The sequence below is a fragment of the Hyperoodon ampullatus genome (assembly GCF_949752795.1).
Source record: "Hyperoodon ampullatus genome assembly, chromosome: 18".
Taxonomy (NCBI): domain Eukaryota; kingdom Metazoa; phylum Chordata; class Mammalia; order Artiodactyla; family Ziphiidae; genus Hyperoodon; species Hyperoodon ampullatus.
The window spans coordinates 33,042,349-33,060,844 of record NC_136931.1 but is presented as its reverse complement, the minus strand read 5'-3'; positions in this window follow the sequence as shown (position 1 = coordinate 33,060,844).

Below are 18,496 nucleotides of genomic sequence, written 5' to 3'. Positions count from 1 at the left end.
CCCAAGGTACGTCCTGTTTTCACGCTGTAAAGGCTGGCATTTTCTAAACGCAGACCCCTTCACTTACTCCTGTGAGCCTGCCCCAGTCATGTGTCTGGGACTCATGGGATGCTCTGGAGTTTGGGGAAAGCTTCAGGTAGAGATTCTGTCAAAGATAAATGGCCAGGCCCGGTGAGCAGCACTGAGCTGGAAGGAAACCTGGGATGTAGCGCCATGAATCAGCGAGTTCCCTCAGGAGGAGAGCCAGTCTGCTTATTACACTCACCTTGTCATCGATCGAAACCATACAGGCATCAGGCCTCGCCCCACAGGCGGTCAAAGCAGCAGTTTCCAATTTATCTGCAGCAAGTTAAATCCTGGAAAATCCAAAGTACAGGGGCTCAGAGTACAGGGGTCATGAGCCACCCTTGCGTACAGCACCTTGGGTGGGAAACGGGAGGCACCTGAGTGTCTGTGTGATTCCCAACTGGGACAAGAGAGAAGTGGGTGCCCTGAGGGGCATCTCTCCTGACCACTGTGTGTAAATAGCTTACTCTGTACTGTTTAGGCAAAAATATAACACCATAATGTATATTTAGTATGATTACAATTTTAGTATATCTTATATATAACTTTGATAGTACACATACCAACATGTTAATAAAAGTTACCTTTTGTTTTGCCATTATGGGCAATTTTTAGTTGCTTTTTACATAGGTTTTTATCTTTTAATTTTTCTGTGTTGTGTGCTTACTATTTTTATAACAAGTAAAAAATAAAACCTAAAAGTGAAACATGACCTTTCCTTCTACTGTGCCCCCATGTTGCTTGGCTGCCTTATTGTAAAGTGTCCTCAAGATCTGTCAATATAATGCCCTTGAAATGCAATACTCCCAAGTGTAAGGGCCACTCAAAGAGGAGAAGCCAGCCCACTGTCACCACTACTCATGTGGAATCCTTCCTTTCTAACAGGCGCAAAACGTGACACTACCAGGTCTGCAGTTCAGTTCATGGCATTTTGCCTTCCACCTCCTACAATAAAGTAAAAATCTCAGTCACTCTAGGTACATTCATGCTCCATTTCATAAAACCTGCCCTTCTTCTCCACCTTAGCACAGGGCATCCCTGCCAGCCCTCTCTTCTCCACCTTTGCACAGGGCATCCCTGCCAGCCCTCCTATCTGGAACCCAGAAGCTAGCTTCCCAGCTAGATTTTCCCCTGAAAGGTTTTGGTCTACACATTGGGCCAGATAATAAGATTCTTGCTTTGGCTGGGGCAATGCCTGGTGTGGCCAGTTCAGCTCAGAGAGGTTTTCTTTGCTGACTGTGGATAAATACATGACAGCACTGTGGAGCATCCCGCTTCTGTACCTAAGGTAGGCTTAATGTGCAGTTCAGGTATCCAAGTGTGGTGACACATGCACAGGAATGCAGTGTCACGAATGAAGTGTAACACCATAGCCAAAGCTGGCCACGCACACACCAAAAGGGTCTTCACCCAGGAGACACGAGAGCTTATGTAAAAAAAATCATCTCTCCCTGACGCTTGTACCATTAGAACTTCTTCCCACTGAGATAAGCATCACTTTCCCCTTTTAAAGTACAATTATAATTACATGTCAACAAGTGTGGAAGAATTAAGCTGGAAAGTCTCAGCAAGGCAGTTAACCATGAACCTTAACCATTGCATCTGAGCTGAAGCATGTGATGGTGAAAAAGAGAAAACAACCAGAGAATAACTTCTGAGTAATGGGAGAGAAGCCTTCAGGCCCCATTCAGGTTGGAAGAGATCTTTTCCTTCACCTAAAATCAGTCAGGGTTATAAAAATCCCACCCCTTAAACCAGGGCAGAGCAGAACATGCCTTGTCTATTCTTTTAAAAACATTCCTAGATTCCATGCAGACTGGTGGAGAGCCAGAGCCCCAGTACTTCCAGGCTTTCAAGGATGCATAAAACAGCAAATAAGCCACAGAAAGGGAAGTGAAGGAGCATCTAGGCCAGTGGATCTGAAACTTGAATTTGCATTAGAATCACCGGGAGGCTTGTTAACACAGATTCCTGGACCCAACTCCCAGAGTTTCTGATTCAGGGGGAGGAGTGGGCCTCACCTTGGTTTTGCTTGGCTTTCTAAGGTAGGACAAAGGGAGATGGAGGAAGATACTTCCTAGGCAGGTAAGAACACCAGGACCATTTCTGCCCATCAGCCATGGGACAGCAGTTTCTCCCAGAGCAGAAGTAATCTTAGCAAGGCCATGCCACGAGGAAGAGTAGCCAGCAACCTCTCTTCTTCTCCCAAGATGGCACCATGCCGTAGCACTGCACCAGTCAGGAAAGGCTAGGTTAGGTGGCCATGACACCAAAATATCAGTGGCTTAACACAACAAAGTTTATTTTTCAATCTAGGCAGGTCTATTGCTTGGATTGGCTTATCTTTCACGCACTTGTTCAGCATTCCAGGTGGCTCTGGTCTCATGGCACCTTCACGTAGACCTCCACGATCTCTGTGACACAGGAGGAGGAAACTGGGGAAGGCTTCCACTCTCATGACACTGGACAAAGCACGTCACATGGCCATGGCTAACCTCAAGAGGGAGGGAGGTGTAACCTTCCATGTGCCCAAACATGGAGGAGAACAAGATTCACTGGTTACCACTTACAGTAGCTACCTTAGTGGCTCAATTATATATTTCTTCTTGATCATATTTCATTTACTCCTGGGGAGTGAAGAGTGGGAGAGAAGCCTCAAGCACTCATGATATCAGAGTGCAGGCACACCCCAATGACAGAGTGGTTAAAAGAAGGGATAAAAGATGCAAAATATTTTGTATTTTATTATTACAATTATCCAAAAGCTAGAAACAATATTGTGATAGTTGCTATTATTTAATGATTGAAAACATAGCAGGTAATTTGTTTATGTGATAACATTTTACAGAATCATACACACACACACACACATACACAACACAGAATAAGTGCATATAAAAACTGGTGATTCCCAGTAAATCCAGTATTCTAGTTACCAGTATTGTACCAATAACAGTGTCCAGGTTTTAACAAGGTATTATAGTTATGTAAGATGTTAACACTGGGGGGAGCTGGATGAATGGTACACGGGGATTTTCTGCACTGTTTTTGCAACTTCTAGTAGGTCTATAATCATTTCAGAAAAAAAGTTAAAAGAAAATAGCAGATTTTTCTACCCAGGTCCTTTGCCTCACATCCTCTCTACAAATGTCCCACACATGAGCTGCAAGAGAAGTTGTCTAAGTAAAGTGATCTTTTGCTGGGAAAGCAGGAAATCTGATTAATGTGCTGGTGAGGCAGCTGCAGACATTCAACTGCCTGTCTGCGCCTTCGGTCTCTGCAGAAACATAGATGAAATCTCTTCTTTGAAAGTTAAAATAAAAGCCAGTCAATCCCCACGTGCGCCGTGCCTCACCCCCCCCGGCCCCCACCTTTACTGCAGGTAATAAGTGGGAGCCCAGGTGAATTGCTATGTATTTCCCTTTAAATTCTTGGGATTTCAGTGACAGACCGAGGCTCTCATCTGTCAGCAAACTGTTTCAGGCAGACCCATTACTTTACACTACAATAAAACGAAGGACATCAGGATAATCCGTCAAACAAAAGCAGCTGGGAGCATCATCTTGTACCAGAGGCTGTATTCATTTGCCCAGAACATTTAAAAATCTATGCCCCAGCTCTTCTCCCCAAAGTCCTTATTTCACCCAATAAAATAAATTTAAAGTGCCTAAATGTATATTAAAAATATCTAAGCAAACACTTGCAGCTAAATAATGTTCACCCAGATGCACCTACAATTTTTTTTTTTATCGTTAGACATGTTTCCCATTCTCCCAAGTAAATATTTCACTGAAAATGCTCCCCAAGTAGTTGTTATCTCAATATTTTCACAATAGGATATTCTGTGCTCTACACATATAAATACTGTGAATAACCAGACATTTTCCCAAAGAGACCTCCGATTTCCCTTCATTTTGCAAAATGATTCTCTCATAATGCTAGCTCTGAGAGCAGACGCCAGGCTGAGCAGGGTGTGAGCTCCAAAAATCCAAGTCACTAGCTCCCAGTAATTTCTTGGAGCCTGAAACAAGATGAGTCCTTATAGAATGTGTCAGGATGTTTCGTTCAAGGGTATCACGGGATAGCGGAAGGAACTCAAATGTTGAGGCCACATAGACCCATACTTGAAGGCTGTTTCTTCCACTGTGTGGCTTTGGGCATTTCCCAACAATATTTGGTCCTCTCGCATTACTTAAGCAGAGTCCTTAAGGGGCAGGCCAGCCACGTGGCAACCCGGGGTACCCACTGTGGCTGTAAATGTCCCTGCAGAGGACTCCTCACATTCATAAAGACCCTATGGCAACTCTTCAGAGGACTGAATATCCAGTGTCCCGTTAGGCTCTAGCTGTGGAGTTACTCCACAGAACTGGTTCTCAAACTTCAGGGTGCATCAGAATTACCTTTGGAGGGGGAGGCTTATTAAAACATAGATTTCTGGGTCCCTCCCCTAGAGTTTCTGATTCAATAGACCTGAATATTACCTGACACTGCATTTCTAGCAGGTTCCCGGGTGATACTAAGGCTGCCGCCCTGGGGACCCCACTTTGAGAACCACTGCTCTAGAATAGAGGTGTCCAAACTTTTTCTGAAATATGTTAGGCTTTGCAAGCCATACAGTTTCTGCTGCAACTACTCAACTTTATCACTGTTACATAAAGAAACCATAGATCATACATTCTACATTCCAATGAAACTTTATTTATAGACCCTGAAGTTTGAATCTCCTATAATTTCACATGTCACAAAGTAGTATTCTTTTTTGTTTGTTTTTTCAACTGCTTGAAAATGCAAACACTGTTTTTAGCTCTTGGGCTATAGGAAAACAGGTGGTTGGTTGGATTTTGGCACTCGGGCTTATAGTTTGCCAAGCCCTATAACTAGAGCGCCAGGAAAATGCGATGCTCCCAGCCCCTGTTGGATAAAAATGTCTGCAGTTTTCTTTCTCCATCTGTTTCTGTGTCGAATGAGCCGCTGCGCTGGACAGCGTTCTCCCCACCAGTGCTCCTGGGGCAGCGGCAGCCTCCACTGAATCAACACTGCCTCGGCCACTGAGGTCTTGAGAGTTTTCCCTGCTGCCCCTCACCGCCCACCACAGCCTTCTTTCAGCCTCACTTTTGCTCTTTTTATAGCTTTGCACACATTTGTCTCTGTGGCAAATTTACAGCACACATTGCTTGTCTGAACTATTTAAAGGCAAAATATTCTCGACTGTGCCATAAAGCTTTCCCATTCTGTGTGTTTTATTTCTCTGTTTGAGGACCTTTTATGAAATCAGCAGCTAGGCGGAAGGAAATCATTTGCATACTTGGCTCCATACACCTGGAATTCCTTAATTTCAGGGATTAGCAAAATGAGTCTAATAAAAAGTGGAGGCCCTCGTTAATCATCTCTGTAAAGTCCCTTCATTACCTGTTACTTGCGCCCAAGCTGAGTGCCCATTTCAGGAAATGCACATTGTGCAGGTCAGTTATTACACTTTTATGAACTGATTTGGAATTTTATGTGACGCAGTTTGAGTTTTTAGTGCTCTTCAAAGTTAAAATGACTTTTCTCCCCCATCCCACTCTTAAGAGGACACCTCTCAGGGTTATCACAGAGATGGTCCAAAGGTGACAACTGTGAGAACCGTTATCATTGCACTGAGAGTGGAATCAGCGTCAATTGTGCTGTTATTTGAGATGAGGTGAGTGCAGGCCCTGCTAAACTCGCTTCCCAAGTGGAGAACAAGTATATCCTCCTCTTCTATTCTGTTCTACGCTCACTCCCCAGAGAAATCGGGATGCTTCCAAGAAGTCCTCAATCCTACTCACCCCCTCCTTATAGAATTGAGGAAAACTGCTTCAGTTGCCCCTGCTCTTAAGGAGACTCTGATTAAGGTCGGGCCTGCAATGCAGTTGCCATCGCTAGCTTTCTGCAAGGGGCAGGAAAGCACCATATAGACTGATTGCCAACATGTTTCCAGTTAATTCAGGGTTCCACATGCAATTCCTTACAGAATTGGCGAAACATAAATTGGTCCCACAAAAGTAGACAATTCCCATAATTGGAGCTTACAACAAAATAAAACAGAACGAAAATCCTCTCTCTGAAAATTTCCCTGATTTTTTTTCAAAATATAACTACTATGTCACCCACCCCAAGAACAGAGAGACCATAGCTGCCTGAAGTCAGTAGTTGTAATCAGGATAATTCTGAAACTGAATAATGCATACTGGAATGCTGTTTACAGGAAATGAGCAATTTATTTTATTATCCAAATTTTAAACCCTTTTAATATGCCTCCCAAGAAGACGTCTGATTTGGAAAATTGCAAAAGAGAATTTAGGAGAGGACAAGGGTTACTAAAAAATGTCAGCACTGTAAAGGCCAGATAAAGAAACTTCAGAGATGGCCTGAACAAAACAGTGTATCTGCCTAAACTACCTCTATGCTGGTGACTATAAGGGACCAACATTACACTGCTTTGAGTAATAGAAAAATTGTGAGATGAAAAGTTGAAATGGAAGATTATATTCAATGCAAGCAATGCATTTATTAAATTCCTTTTCTGCAATTAATGTGTGTGTGCACGTGCTCACTCAGGCACATATGTACTGGCAAATATGTAAAATGTTTTTGTAAGAACCACAGAAAACACAGTAGTGAAAAGGGACTGGAGAAGGAATTTCTCTGCATCATCTTCCTTTCCAACCTGTTTACATATTCTAATTGTAGGCACATACTTTTATTTTGGGGGATCATCAGAATTTATGTGGGTGGTAAGTTTAGAATACTTTTTGTGTTTTTCTTTATATTTATCTGTATTTCTAATGAACAAATATTTTAAAGAAACATCTTTTTTTCAGGGCCTTAATAAGCCTCTTATTTGAACGTAAAGGCAGAGGTATATGGATTTTGTGCTTGTAATTAATTTTCATTCTTAGATATATTAAGTTCTCCCATATGCCCTGCATATACAAGCCTGTCAGAAACATGTTTAAAGAGGCACCAAATTAGCAGCTTGCCCAAGGCATCCATGGTTCTTAGTCCCACACTGCCCTTCAGGACTGACTTTGTGATTCAGAGGATTTCTGTTCTCATCCAATCGACCAAACCAGCTCCCCATGAAGTCGGAGAAAATAGTCAAATACCTAAGTAGGTGGATAACCAAAACCCACTCCCACCTCTAGGAGAGATGCATGGTCTCCTGGCCTCTCTTGCTGCCCATAGTAGCCACCTTTGCACTCATAAAGAGCATAGACAAAGGGCAGGAGGGACCAGTGGAGATGATTTCGTGCACTCTTTATGGGGTAGATGAGGAGCTGCCACTGAGGGATGAGTCATGGCTTGTCCCAGATAATTCAGCTGGTCAGAAAGGACTTACACTCAGGTTATCCTTCCACCACCACTAACTGCCTTAGGGAACCAGCTGGCTAGCCTCCCCCTCACTGTGTTTAGTTCATCCAACTAACTCATCACAAGTAGAAGAGAAGACAGGGTCTTGAGAAAAAAGGAGCAGGGAAGGTTGGTTTTGATGGAAGGCAAGTGTCCTAAGGATGCCACCCCTCCCCCATGGTCAGGGCATTAGGGAAGAGCCATGGTGAAAAGTGCAATGCAGGGGTGAACTGGCGGCTAAATAGATTATTTTTTTAATAAGGGGAAGGGAAATAGCATGGATAGGATGCCTACATGCGTTGGGCAATTTGCATTCATTCCCTCAAATAACTGATGGATCATCATCTCTATTTTACAAATGGTAGTAAATAACATGTTCTCAATCACACAGCTCTTGGCTGGGCTGGGTTTTAAGCCCAAGCCTGTCTGAGTCCAGAGCCCAGACTGGAAGTCTCTACATCCAACAGCCTTTCATATAAATATAAAGACTGCTGCCCAGTGACCATGCTGATGAGGAAAGAAATAGAGGGAAATACTCACTGCCTGTTTGAGAAAAAAGGGAAATTGCATTAACTGAGCATTTAATGTGCATTAAGCAATACTGTGTGTACTTAACATATGCCATCTCATTAGATGTAAATTAGATTGGAGGTTGATATTGTGTTAGGGAGCAATCAAAGAATGGCCAACAGCTCCCACTCCAAAGGGACACGGACTCACAGGGGTAAAGGGGAGGGGAGCTTTCCAGATTACTTCATCCAACACAACTACAGTTTTGACTTGTGATGTTCTTGGCTTGGGATAAATGATAAGCAACTATGTATGAGCTTCTCAGATTGGATGCCAAGCTGATTCTCTGCTTCAGCACCATCTAGAGGATTTCTCTGGATACTCCAAGCTGATGAATCATAATTCTTGAATAATAATCATTCTTTTGGATAAATACCCAGAAGTGGGTTGCTGGATCATATGGTAGTTCAATTTTTAATTTTTTGAAGAACCTCCATTCTGTTTCCCATGGTGACTGCACCACTTTCCATTCCCACCAACAATACTCAAGGGTGCCAATTTCTCCACATTTCACCAATACTTACTGTGTTACGTTTTGTTTTGTTTTGTTTCGATAATAGCCATCCTGACAAGTGTGAGGTAATATACTTCCCCGTGGTTTTAATTTGCATTCCCCTGATGACTAGTGACTTTGAAGATTTTTCATATATTTGTTGGCCCTTTGTATGTCTTCTTTAGAGAAATGTCTATTCTAATCCTCAGCTCATTTTTTAACCTAGGTCTTAGTTTTTGGGTTTTTTTTTTTTTTTTGATTTTGAGTTGAGGAGTTCTTTATATTTTTTGGAGATTAATTATCAGACATATGGTTTGCAAATATTTTCTCCCATTCTGTAGGTTGTTTTTTCACTCTGTTGATGGTTTCCTCTGCTCTGCAGAAGCTTTTAAATTGCAACCCCAATTCTGGGTATTTATTCAAAAGAGTTGAAATCAAGATCTCAAAGAGATATTAGCACTCTCATGTTCATTGCAGCACTGTTCACAGTAGTCATTATGAGGACACAGTCTAATGTTCATCAACAGATGAATGAATAAAGGAAATACAGTATATCCATATAATGGAATACTATGCAACCTTAAAAGAGAAGGAAATTCTGCAATATGTAACAACATATTGCTCATATCATGCTGAGTGAAATAAGCAATCACAGAAAAACAAATACTGCATGATTTGTCTTACATGAGGTATCTAAAATAGTCAAGTTCATAGAATCAAAGAGTGGGATGATGGTCACCAAGGGCTGGGGGGAGGGATAAATGGGGAGTTACTAATCGATGGGCATAAAGTTTCAGTCAAGCAGGATGAATCAGCTCTAGAGATTTGCTGTACACATTGTACCTTAACAATAACATACACATAGAAAATAGTTAAGAGGGTAGATCACATGGTAAGTGTTCTTACCACAATAAAATAAAATTTTAAAAAAGAAAGTGCTAAGTTGACTTTTGGCACTTAAGTTCTTCTTGAACTAAATAGTCTTATTCAAAATCTTCATCATCATCACCATCATTATCATCATAATCATCTAACATTTATTCAAAGCCCACTATAGGTCAGACCCTATACTGAGGGCTTTATATTTTTCATCTCATTCAACGCTCTCAACATTCCTATTAGGCAATCCTTTTTATTATCTCCTTTTTATAGATAAAGAAACCAAGACTTAGAGCGACTAAGGAATTTGCCCCAAATCACAGGACCACTAAGTGGTAGAGCCAGGATTCAAAGCCCAGGTGTGAGTTTCTAACCACTACACCCCATTCCTTTCCAGCAACAAGGTTAGTAAAGAACCTTGGCCAAACAAATCCTTGCTATTTATATCCTATTTGTAATTTTATGAGATACAGTTTGTGGTTTTGAAGGTTCAGAAATTTAATTTTTTATTCCTCTCTTCCCCCATATCCTGCTCACCTCAAGTCAAACAAGGAAATTAATATCTACGTCCAGACCCTGCCACCCTCCCCTACTTTTTCATCTTCTTCAGCAGTCGATGAGGAAGCAACCACAGACCTGGTTGCTTATCTACACTCATATCCCATCATCCAAATTACAGAAAAAGAATGGCATGACAGTAAAATGAGGTGCCAACTCATCCCTCAGGACTCTAAGGCAACAGCCCAAGGATGAAGCAATGACACGCTACAGATGGTTTTGGTGGTTGCCACAGATGCCTGCTAGCTTTTCACAAAAGCCATCTTCTCTTCCTTCTCAGCACACAGCTAGACTGCATTATCAGCCTCACATGCAGTTGGTTCTGACTGAAGGCTGATTCTGGTCAATGGAAAGAGGGGAGAAGTGACATGTACCACTTCTGGAACTGATACATACCCTCCCAGGGTCCCCGCCTCACCCCACAATACACTCTCTCTTCCCACTCTGCCAGCTGGAAGCCCCCACACAGGGTGACTCTGAAAACCATGTGTTGAAGATGGCAGAGACACCAGATAGAAAAAAACAGCACTCCTGAATCACTTATAGAGAAGAGTTCTCAGCTGATCAAGAATATCACTTTGGTACTTTATGTGAGTAAGAAATAAAATTTTACTATAAACTGTGCTGATTTTGGCGGTCATTGTTTAAAGCAGCTATTCTTACCCAAACCAGTGCAGTTATTGCTTGATGTTATCAATTATCTCAGTTACAACTATTAATATGTTTAGTTCAAGTAACAAAACAATGCTCCTCATAGTTAGGAGTATGAGGGCCGTAGGCTAGGACTGGGATGTGGCTTAGGATGGTGACCCAGGGGCCTTCTTTTTACATACTCTGCTCCCTCTTAGTAGTCGTTTGCCCATATGCATATCACCTCATGGTCACAAGATGGCTGCCGGATCTCCACACCTCTACCTCCATACTACCCTAGGCAGGAAGAAGAAGAAGAAAGGGGAAACTAGAATGATGGTATTGATACCAGGAAAGAAAAAGCTTTCCCCAAACTTCTTGGTTTACATTTCATTGGTCATGACTGAGTCATGTGCCCACCTCAAGTGGCCAGGGGTCTGATATAGTAAATAATTGTAATGGGGCAAACTGAGGGCCTGGAAAAAGTGCCACGGTATTTTTTTATAAGGAAGATGGGGGCTAGGAAACAAACAATGTCTGTTTCAGTAATATGCGGAACTAGTATACAGGATCTTAGCAAAGAAGAATCACTAAGAGCCCTCTGCCTAGCCATTGCCTTGTCTAAAAGCCCTCATTCCTCCTCTGACCCAACATACACTTTTTGATCAACTACTCCACCTTTCTCCTGCCTGGATGCTATGCCCCTCCAACATGATGCCCCCTAATACATACATACATTTTTAAGATTTCATTTCCAACTCATAATAAATTAGGATCCTACTTTGGCTTTTGATTGAAAGGTGCCATGTCTTAGAGTTGGAAAAGCATGTCTGTGGGGATAAAAAGTCATCTCCCAAGGTCAAACTTGATTTTTTCCTCTCATCATCCCACTCCCCTACTGCCTTCCACCAGTTCAGTTCCTCGCTCTCTCCTCACTGGCCTCGGGTCCTGAGTGTGCTACGCCATAAACAAAAGGACAGATTCACATCTCCTGGATAGAGTGGCTTTGAAGGTTTGGAAGAGGACTTACTACCAAGAGTCAACAGGAAAGCATCACTATGTTGAAGACCCACGTGCAATAAGAGGACAGAACATACCAAACTGTGTAGTGCATTTGGGAATGGAACCAGTTGTCTGTTTTTGCAGATTGTTCTGATTTTGCAAAAGAAAAGTACCTGTGTTTGAATTAGGGACAAATATTCCTAAGAATAGTCACCAACCTAACTCAACAACAAACCATCATTTTCACCAAGGATCTGAAATTTTAATCACCATACTCTCATGGACAGATTTAACACATAAGCCATTCTAGCTGAGAGGAACCTGCACGAGGCTACAAACATGAAGTGGGTAAAAATGTTGCATCTGGTCTGTTGAGGGCTGCACATCAGGGTGATTGTTCAAAATGAACCAAAGCAGACGAAGGTGATCTTGTGGGATGCTGGAGGCCAGTGTCCTGAAACTGGTTTTGAATCTTACAGCCAGTATCAACAGTCGTGGGACAGGGATGCTTTATTAAATTCAGATGCTCAGCGTCTTTCTTATTTCTATCACAAATCTAAAAAAATATTGTGTTGTGTTCGAGCCCAAAGGAGTCTTGATCATTTAAGCCTCACTAGCCCCATCAACCATGGGAGGCTCATGGCTAGTGCTGTTGTGTGGGGTCAGGCCCTCTCTGGCTTTCTGGAACTGGAAGATTGAACCTAGCAGATGTCTTTCCCTCTTTGTTCTTATTGTCCCTAAAGTGGGAATGAAAATATCTAAACGAATTTTATAAAAGATACAGTATAAAAAAATAGTGTACAAATAGGGATTATTATTCAAGCCTACTATGTGCCTGGTTTGGTGTCACCTGCCTTATATGCAATTGCAATTAATCTACACCATAACAGCCACTTAAAATAGAAGGTTAGTTTCTTATTCCTACAGATGAGTACACCTGAGGCTCAGAGAGTGACTTGCTGTCACATTTCTGGTATGTGACTGAGTTTGGACTGGACTTAACATCTCGTTGACTACAATGCCTAGACTAGTTCAAAGCCTTATACCAATTAAAGATGCCAGTTGATTTTTAAAGATGAACTTATTAAAGGGTTTAGGAGGAAGTGTGGTATACTCTGACTATGGTTTGTTTTAAACTTTGCCTACCAGTGAGGAAACAATGTATTCAATTCTACGAGAAACACATCAGAGATGTTGAGCTCAAAATATAGCTTAGAATATATGCCTTGGGAAGCAATCATCCAGAAACCAAAGAAACTCATCCCTGTCTCCCAAACTTTACTATCATACCTGCCAGCGGGGTGAAAAGATTGTTCAGGATAGTTTTCGGAACTTGTATCAAAAGATTTGGATTTCAGAATCCTTTTCAGAGGTTTGACTTTTTTTATTCCTCTTCTGACTGACAAAGGGTATCGAATGTAACTACTTAATATTTAGCCTATGTCTTTCTGTCTCTCTTGAAAGATAACGTTGGGAGAAGTTGGCCATCTGGCGAGGATACCAGGAGTCGCTGTGTAACTCTGTTGACTTTGTGTTTGTCCTTCCCCTTTAAGTGTCTGTACTACAAACACATAGGCATGGTTATTTATGAAGCACTCGGATGTTAAAAAAAACGTTATCTCTGAAGCTTGCTACTCTGGCACCATACTGACTTTGACCCAATCTGGCACATGAATGGAACATATCTATATAGGTGTTACGGTTGAATAATATTCTGGTAGAGCTCTTAAAACAAAATGGCAGCCAAGTTTTTAAATCAGCATGCCTCTACTGGATTTTAAATAGATAAGGGTTCCAGTTATATTTGAGACATATATAGAAGTTGCAGAGGTGTGTGGTTTTCCTGAACAGAGGACACTGTAGACGCGTTGTCTGGTTTAATGGCACAATGAGTTAATTAAAGTAAAAATGCTTGCCCCTTTCCCTTCTCCAGCTAGAAAAAGTAGGATATGGTTAATCATAGGGAATGAAACCCCCTTAGCAAATCTGTAGTCCACTTTCTCCTCAGGGATATATGTACTTAATTACGTTTCCACTTGCACTACTTAATTTAGGAATTAATTGAATGCAGTCAGGTAGAGAATGCGGCTTATTTTCCCCTGCACATGAATGTGAGTTATAGAAAACACTGACAACAGGAAAATCACTACACAGATAAGACGCAGTCATAATATCTGTTAAAAGAACATGCATTTTTGGTAAGACCCAGGTAAAGCCTTGAAACTACACATGCCCTTTGACCTACCAATTTCACTTCTGGGAAACCATCTTAAGGAAATCATTAAGAATGTGGATACAGCCCTTGGAACCCTATAGTTGGATACAAAGAAGCCCAGGCTAAGTAACCTCCTTCAGGATGGAAAGTCATATGGTTATCCAGCTGTCACAGCCAGCCTAGCTGCTCCAGCCAATACCAACCACCAGACTTACGAGTGAAGTCATCTCAGATGTGCCAGCTAAAGTTGAGCTACTGTGACTAAAGTTATATGAGTTACCCAAGACAAGACTGACAGAAAAACACTCAACTGAGCCCAACTCAAATTGCTGATCCACAGAATCACCATTACAAACCATACTATGTAGTCTATTTCATTTGTCTTTGGAGGTTACCCTGATATCACCACATAGCTAAAGACAGTATTAACTAATTAATGGATATATATTGGAAGGAGTCAATGGAACAACCCAAGATGTAACAAATTCCATAGGTAACTACATTAGTTTGCTAGGGCTGCCATTACAAATTACCACAAACTGGGTGGCTTAAACAACAGAAGTGTATTGTCTCATAGTTTTGGAGGCTAGAAGTCCAAAATCAAGGTGTTGGCAGGATTGGTTCCTTGTGAGGGCCGAGAGGGCCTAATCTGTTCTACGTCTCTCTCCTTGGCTTGTAGATGGTCATCTTCTCTCTGTGTCTCTTTATGTTGCCTTCCCTTTGTGTTTGTCTGTCTCTGTGTCCAAATTTCCTCTTTTTATAAGGATGCCAGTCATATTGGATTAGGGCCACCTTAATGTCCTCATTTTAACTTGATTACCTTTGTAAAGACCCTATCTCCAAAAAGCTCACATTCTGAGGTACTGGGGCTTGATTTCAATATATCATTTTGAAGGGATATAATTCAATCCATAACAGCAACTGCAACTGTAAAGGTAACTGTAAAGACATTTGTGAGCTGAATACCTTTTAGATATAAAGGTGTAAAAGGCTGCAGCTCCAGAGAAAGCAGACTTTCTGTCTCATCTGCTTGATCCTTTATCTCTACTCCAGAAAAAATTGAGCATTTGATGCTCTTGCATCACAATTTTAGAGGGAGATTTCTCCATCAGCAAAGGAGACTGGCTTTTTTGGATCTCCCTCCCTCTCCCTCTCAGCCAACAGTTACCAGGCTCAAACTGCAAGGACCCTGTGGACCAGACAGTCTCCAACATCTCAGGAAAGTTGCCTCCTGAGCCTCCCAATTCCCTCAGCAAGTGAAGGCCCTAGTGATGCTTTGCCTCATGAAGCTGGTTAGGACTCTATTCCTCATTCACAAACACCATTTGGACCAAATGTTGGGTATAAAGGGCTCCTGGAAGTTGGTGATGAGGAGCTAACCCTGACCAACAAAGAAGTGAAATCCAAGGAGAGTGTGTGTGTTTGTTTCCTCCACTATGCCCCTAAAAGTGAGAGAAGCACACCAGGGCCAATGATACATCTATTTTTTAAAAATAATTGAACAATAAGATCATGACTTAAAAAGGAACTCGAATCTTTCTTCTTTCTCAGTAGGTACCACCGGTTCTGATCACTATATCCATTCAGCTGCCACATCTCCTTTGCAATGAAAGTACACAGAGGAGGTGACACAGATTTTCTTTGGTTTGTAAAATATTCAAGTATCTCCCAAAGCACCAAACTTCTAACCATCCCATCTGCCACCCAACAGTCACTGAATATGGGTGCCCGAAGTGCTAAAAACAAACAAACAGAAAGGGCTGACTGCACTTAATTGCAGCTTATTGCTTCTTTTCTTTAAGGTTTCAGCACTCTGAGGCCAAAGTTTTTACTAGGAAAACTATGCCAGGACTGTTCCATCTCTTACACCCTTAGACTAGACAAAGAAGGCAACAAAGATGCCATAGTATTCCACGCAACATCTTCTAAGTGTGAGAACAAGAGAGACCTGCTGTTCTGCAGGCAAAAGGGCACAAAGGAGAACTTTAAGATCTGAAGGTCCCACCCTGTAAAAGTAAGACAAATGCTTCCTCCCATGCTGGTCCACCCTCCTAGTTAGATTTGTCCAGTTAGCCTAAGAAGATGAGTCGGATTCGGGCTATCATGGCTGCCCAGCCAGACAGTTAGGAAGTGTTACCTGTGTGTCAAAGAATCAGAGAGGATCCCGCTATCAAAGAACTTATGGTTGCATGAATGCAGGCATAACACATGCACAAAAATAATTAGACAATAATTACATACAGATGTCCTCCCAGGTCGAGCAGAATCCAGCCCAGTGTGCAGCCGAGTATTTGTCAAAGGCTTTGAATCTGTTCTTATATTTGTTTTCTCTTAGCCTTTCTCTCTCCTGCATCTTTTCTTGAATTATCTGCTCTCTGCCAGTCAACTTCACTCCATCCCCAACAGCACTTGTTTCCTCTTTCAACTGGTACAGAGTTTACACTTCACATTTTTTTTAATAAATATTTTCCCCACATCAAAAAATGGCAACACCATCCTTCCATTTGCTCAGGCCGAAGCCTTAGCATCATCCTTCTCTCCTCTTTGTGTTTTTGTCACACCCACATCAGTTCCCATGCTTTAAAAATATATCAGAATCTGAGGACTTCTCTCCTCCCCGCCTTCCTTGGCATCAAATTCTTCCCCCAACCCTGCTCATCTCGGGGTAACTGGTCTACCTACTTCCCCTGTGGCCCCACTATGACTTTCAGTTCTCTACACCAGGGAGTAGCTAGAGAGATTCAAAGTCCTTCCAGAGCTCCCACTGTTCTATGACTGGACTCCCAGTACCTCTCTGACTTTTTGTCCTAACTCTTATGGTACAAAAGGATTTCATTCATTCAAGCAAGCAACTGAGCAGCAAGAGCAGAGATCCGGGACAGACTGCATTATTTCAGGAGGTTGGCCAGTGGAAAAGCTAACAGACAAGAGCAGGACTCCCATTTGTAGACGAGAGCAGAGATCAAAGTGGCATCTAAGCCCCAGTCTCCTTCCCCTCTCTCCTCCACTCCTCTGTATGAAAATTAAATCCTGCAGTAATCATATTCATTGTATCAATTTACATATACAGCATGTTGTCTAAGATCCCCCGAGTAAGGTAATTAACACACTCTGTTCTTCAGTTGTGTCTCCCTTTTTCCTTCCTGCTGGCGCTGAAGCAGGCAGCATCTTTCCTGTGGCTGGGAGCATGTCTCCACTCTTTTCGAGGTGTGTAACGGATGGTTCTTGGGCCCTTGGCTGATGTCACCAATATCTTGCCTGATAGACTCATAGGTCCCTCCTCCAGCCCCCATCCTCTCTGTGTTAATGGAGAAACCTCTACTATTAAAACTCTCCTGTTTTTTCTCAGTATTCTCAGCAGGAGAGGATGCATGTCTTTTCAAGAACAGGCGAATAAATTGTTGGTTCTTGTCCACACACTTCTATACGGCAAATCATCCAAGCTGAAGGGATGGGTGAGAGTGCAAGGGGGTGATGCGAACAGGTGAGAGTGAGACTCTTGTGTGAAAATTAAACTGAGTCAAAAAAACCCCTAAATAAAACGTAACACATACCCAGTGAAATACAATAACAAAACACAACAAAGCAGCTTACAGAGCACTTCCACAGACACACACCAGTTTTATTCCTACATCCCCACGTATTAGAACAAGAATTGCTCCCCCACGTAGGAGTTAAGACATGTAAACTTGACAATGGCTACACAGGTACTCCGATGCTGAGCTGTATTCTGGGACATATTTTGAAAGCTGATTTTGCCTTAAATATATCTATCAAAATTATACATACTAAATTTCCAAGATTTTAAAATCAGCCTTTGTTTTCCCACTTTTAGCATTTCTGAAATTGGAATGTACCCACAATTGATGTGTATATTTAATCTGGCAGTGTTTCTTTCTTCCTTTTTTTTTCTTGAAAGGCTAGTGTTGAATCAATGGTGTGTCTTCCAGTCAGGGACATTTTAGCACCAAGAAAATAGGGAGCACACACTCACGTAAATGTGAGGATGGAGAGTATACTCGCCTCTCTGGGTTTATCCATTCTTTAGCTCCTCTTTGCTATTAAATGCACACCACTGCAGCCCTGAAGTCCTGGGACAGCCTCGCCCAGACTCCACTAGGCAGCCTGCAGTCTTCAAGGAGAGCTACATGGCTCCACGATCAATTACTTATTCTTTTTTTTTTTTTTTTGCGATACACGGGCCTCTCACTGTTGTGGCCTCTCCCGTTGCGGAGCACAGGCTCCGGACGTGCAGGCTCAGTGGCCATGGTTCACGGGCCCAGCCGCTCCGCGGCATGTGGGATCTTCCTGGACCGGGGCATGAACCCGTGTCCCCTGCATCGGCAGGCAGACTCTCAACCACTGCGCCACCAGGGAAGCCCCCTCAATTACTTATTCTTAAGGAAAAAGTCCCTACAAGCTCTAAGCATTGCCAAGAAGTCAAGGAACGGTACTATTGCTGCTGTTGCTAGATCCCCAGAGGCACAGCAGAGACCCTGTGGGGAGTTCAAACCCTCGGTGGCCCCTACCCATCTCGGAGGACCTGAGTGAACACTTGCCCCACCTTCTTTTGTGCTGCAGTTCCTGTTAGTGACAACAAGGCCAGGAACTAAATGTATGCAAGACAGGGCCACACTCTGCAAGTGAAGAAAATGCCTCATGGTTCAAGCAGTATTTCTTTACAAATTCCTTCATTTCACTTCCCTGAA